This window comes from Myotis brandtii, unplaced genomic scaffold (genome assembly GCF_000412655.1).
Source record: "Myotis brandtii unplaced genomic scaffold, ASM41265v1 scaffold945, whole genome shotgun sequence".
In the NCBI taxonomy this organism is placed as follows: Eukaryota; Metazoa; Chordata; class Mammalia; order Chiroptera; family Vespertilionidae; genus Myotis; species Myotis brandtii.
Window position 1 is genome coordinate 6383 of NW_005371900.1, and position 4622 is coordinate 11004.

Sequence of the window (4622 nt, forward strand, 5' to 3'; positions counted from 1 at the left end):
CACCACGAAGTTTATCGCACTGTACGTGCGTGCCCGCACGTGGTATTTTGTGGAAGAGCCACACTCAAGGGGCCAAAGAGCCGCATGTGGCTTGCGAGCTGCAGTTTGCCAACCACGGTGCTAGCATGTCTGCCATGCTCTGGGCTTCATTGAAGGGCTTATTAAATCCACCCTTCAACTACCTGCTTAAAGTCCTCCCTCTTGTCCCCTCTACGTTCTAGCTATGTAGAAAGGCTCTTTCTACCAGATATATCTGGAAATAACATGGTGACGTTTCTAGACATTGCACTGATCCAGCCAGGGTGTGGTCTAGATGAAACATGTAACGTGAAACATAGATAATTCTTTTGACTGTAGCTTAACCTCACAAGAACTTACTTTGCCTCCTGAAATTCATCTATTTTAGCCATCACAGTACTCAGTTACTGAATTCTCCTCGCTTCTTCTTTAATTGGCCACCTCTTTGGCATCTCTTCCAACAAATAAAAATTAGATTTATCGAGGTGTGTTTGTTACAAAAGGGTCCTAATAGCTACTTTCATAGCTAATGTATCCAAATTTCTGTTTATGCACACATACGTAGAATGTTGACTCTCCTATAGGTGTACCTGACATAGGGATTGCAAAGAAGAAAGAAAGTGAATATTTAAAGGTTTGCATATTCACAGGATTTATGTTTTGAAATAACTCTTTCACCAACTCTCCGTCGAAATTTTGATGTGGGGTTTGCATGTTATGGAAGACTAATTTTCCAGTTCATGCTTCATGTTAAAGATTTGAGGTAGGGCATTGGTACTGAATACATCTAAGAACTTTCAGATTCCAAACTTAATTTAACTATTTGAAGAAGGTAAGAAAAGGAAACAGCTAAATTAAGGGAGGTGGCATAAGTGTGCTCTATATTTCCTCCAAGAGAACAAAGGCTGTCTGTGAGGGGCTAGAGGATTATTTGCTACCCAGCTTGGTGTGATGTCACAAGGAGTAGCACAGACAAATCTAAACTTAAGTACCTTTTTTATGTCAAATTATTAACAAACATTCACACCTTGTAACAGTTTTCTGAAATCATTAGTTTCTTCCTTAATGTCTCTCTCTCTCTTTTCATTTCTTAAAGATAAAGTAAGGCCGGGCCTGTGTGTCTCAGTGGTTGAGCATTGACCTATTAACCAGGAGGTCACGGTTCGATTCCCAGTCAGGGCACATGCCAGGGTTGTGGGCTCGATCCCCAGTGTGGGGCGTGCAGGAGGCAGCTGATCAATGATTCTCTCTCATCATTGATGTCTCTCTCTCTCTGTCTCTCTCTCCTTTCCTTTCTGAAATCAATAAAAAAATGTATTTTCAAAAAGATGAAGTAAGGACTTTTTTCAAAATAGCTCTGATGCCTTGATACCAGAGCAGATATTAAATAAGGCTCATAATGTGTCATTCTTGGGGAATTATAATTATAATGGCTTATAGCATGTACATTTTTGTGTCACTGAGGAAGTCTCAATGGGAATAATTAATAGAAAAATTATTCCACTTTAGCAAGTACATTTTCCTTTCTTTCTTTAAGCTGAGGACATTTTTTCCCTCTGATTAATAATTCTATCTGAACAAAAATATTTTCGAAAATAATCATAATTTTTTCTTCTGATGTTTTTAACCCAAGACAACTAAGAGACAAGGATTACGTTGACTGATTTCAGGGTCTATTATAATTATATGCTTAACTGATGTGAATGACAATATAAACCCTTTCTATTGTAGTGTTCAGGAACTATTTTCAGTCCTGATAAAAGATTGCTCATTTTAACACACTCGATGCTTTACATTTGTTACCTGTCACTGTCCTTGTGTTTCTGCAGGTGTTGCTGTTGTTGTAGTTGCACAATAAGCATGAGAATTCTCTTTGTCACTTGCTTGATTAAAATAATGGAAAACACACAGTGAAAAGAATATTCCAGTGCAATGCACTCATTAGCATCGCTTCCTTTCATGGGCATCGTTCTTTCCGTAGCTTCACAAAGAACATTAGTCTGTGTGTTCTCAGAGGTGATTTACAAAACTCATTAAAGATATGGAAATTATTTTTGCAAGTAAATTAAATTTAGGAGTGGTGATAAATCCCATGCATGATTTCAAATAGTAACACATACCATGTGAAGCAAAACTCTTCAATAAACATCGAAAAATGAGCCTGGATTTTCTAAGATAGACTCCATTTCAACTATTTTCCGTGATGTTTTCTAAATTTGGATTCAGAAAATTGGATCCTCTTACTTGCAAAAGAAAATGTGGAAAGGCGTATGAGGTGTTTAATTAGTGGAGCCGTCCTGCCATTCCCTGGTTCTGGACTCCTACATGTATCAGGCAGAAGCTGAGCTAGCCATTCTTCTGTGTGGACTATTCAGTGACTACTCTTACTCCGAAAATGGAAAACAGAGATATCCAAGGGGTTCACCAGGTCCTGTTTATGTCTCTGCCTTTTCTACTGCTATGTACATGTCACACCTCTTGTGACAACAGCCACATTGAACTTTTAATCCCTTCAATGCCGCAATCTCTGTGGTCTTGAGTTGTCCCTGTGCTAAACGCTCTTCTGCATTTCCTGATTCCACTTGGCCAACTCCCAATCATCTTACCTCTTAATCAATCCCAGAGCTTTCCAAGAATATATCGAGAAAGACAGGAAGATATTTCTTTTTTTGTTTTTCTCAAAAGTAAACAGTCAACCAACTTAATGAGGTAAGTCTTAACAAAGCAGAGTGTATATGGACCATGGAACTCAGCTTTGAAAATACTCAAATTACTCCACACCTCCAACCTTACCAAGATGTTGCTAAATACAGTCTTAAAATTTCTGCCTAGAAAGATAGCAGATCAGTGTGACCTTTGTAGAATCATATCCTGTTATACAGGCCGGGCTGCTCTGGGAGTGAAGGCCCTTGAGTACGTGAGGGGAACACTGAATAAATACAAAGGGCTGATGCTCACACTATCAAAGCCCTGTGCATGCTAGAAGATAGATTATTGTTTGGAATATACAGAATTAATATTTTTGTTAATTCCTTAAAACACTTCTTTTTAAAATATATTTTTGCTGATTTCAGAGAGGAAGGGAGAGGGAAAGAGAGAGAGAAGCATCAATGAAAGAGAATCATTGATCAACTGCCTTCTGCATGCCTCCTGCTGGGGATTGAGCCTGAAACACGGGCATGTGCCCTGACCTTCTGATTCATGGGTTGACGCTCAAACACTGAGCCACACTGGCCAAGCATTAAAATACTTATTAATATATATTTGGTTATTTGTATTGATACTTTTGTCCTTGATTTAAAAGCCTCTCTTTTCATCATAAGTTGAAAGAAAATATGTTTAAATTACCAAAGATTATTAAGTTCAGGAGATCCACTTTGTAACATTGTGCCTAGAGTTAACATTATTGTCTTGTACATACGAATTGATTAGGTGATTAGATCTCATGTATGTTCTTAACACAATTTAAAAAATATAAATATATATTTTTAATGAATTCATTTATTTTTATGTCAGATGAGTAGATCATAAAGTAATTGCCTTGATCGGATTTACATGCAACCTGGACTTAAGTTTTTATTGACATATTTAAGTTTAAATCATGTTCCCTTATTTTTCTTTGAGTATCTTCAGATATAAGCATCCCAGAAATTGCCGCCATTCCTCCGGAGCAGAACGGGTGTCTTCATGACATTTACTAGTATATATCAAGCAATAAGCACAATGCCCAGCTTGCTGTGGTATTAAAAAATATGCTGACTTGATAGTGCAGTACTTAAAAACACTATTTTCTTATATAAATTTGTTACAACAGATTAAGCTCTAAGTTGATATCGTGTTTCTGATGGTTCAGGCTTTTCCAAAGAAATCCTCATAGATTTTCCTTCACCTCTCAAATTATCATCTTTAGTGAGTATTGATTAAGTATCTCTTTTAGCTTGGTTTCCTTGTACACACTGTGTGGAGCGAGTTCGTTCTCCTTTTCGAGATTCTTACACCTAAGAGACATGTCAGTGGTTAACCCTTAAGGGACTGAGGACAGCACATGGGGCTTCATTTTTCATTCTAGAGAACGGATATTTGTGAAGCTGAAGAGAGACAATGGCAAAGATTGAATAAGGGACTCGTGGCTTCCCTGCCTGTAGGTCTTTCTAGAGCTCTGACTGCTAAAGTTAATATCTTTATGAAGAGGCAGAGAGTAGAGTGTGCTTGTTTGCTTTGGAGAGAAAACTTCAACTAGGAAATTTGTGATAGGGCTTTGGAAATAGCTGAACACACAGAAAACATTTGCGAAAGACGTGATATCCTTTGGTCTCTTCATGGGCTACTTTAGGATTATAATGTACATGGGAAACTTTGCCTACATCAGCTTCATTTACAACATGCATGTGGATAGGAGTAAACACAGCTATGGGTAGATGAATTAAAGTGCCCTTCATAGTACTTTTGTAAGAAGCTTAACATCATAAAAAGTCTTAACAATGCAAAATAATGTAAATATAATAATGATGTTAATAATGACAGTAATAACAGTATTTCCACTGTTTTCAGCACACATTTGGGTAAATAGTACCTGAAACATGCTGTAACTTATTGCATAAGTG